This window comes from Lupinus angustifolius, chromosome LG05 (genome assembly GCF_001865875.1).
Source record: "Lupinus angustifolius cultivar Tanjil chromosome LG05, LupAngTanjil_v1.0, whole genome shotgun sequence".
NCBI classification, from domain to species: Eukaryota; Viridiplantae; Streptophyta; class Magnoliopsida; order Fabales; family Fabaceae; genus Lupinus; species Lupinus angustifolius.
In genome coordinates, this window is record NC_032013.1 from 8,418,393 (window position 1) to 8,418,851 (window position 459).

The window sequence follows — 459 nt, forward strand, 5'->3', positions numbered from 1 at the left end:
ATATATTGGTAATGTTGAAATAAATGGTAAGTTATGAATTTCTTCATGATGTTGTTGATAAATGATGAATTATATGTTTAAATATATTTTATGTCTGAGTGTAATATTCTGAGTAAGTCCACGCCGTTAATGAATTTATGTTCATTAGATGTCTTACTCTCTCTATTTCTCTTCTTTTCTATTGCTTGCTTTTCGGACGTGTGTTCGTCAGATAGACAAAACTTTGCTCAGATTTGGAGCCACTCGTCCGTGATGTTCTAGGAGGGGGGCATGAGGAATTGAGGAGAGGCAGTACCCTAGTCTTGGAGCAAGCCACTAGGAGTTGCTTATCATTTTGGGACTGTTGAAAACAAGGACGGCTTCAGTTTGTTCATATCTTTGTTTAGTGTCTGTTGGCGATGATTAATATTTTCGCCCTTTCTTTTTGGATTTTGTATATGTTAGTGGCGATGTAGTTTC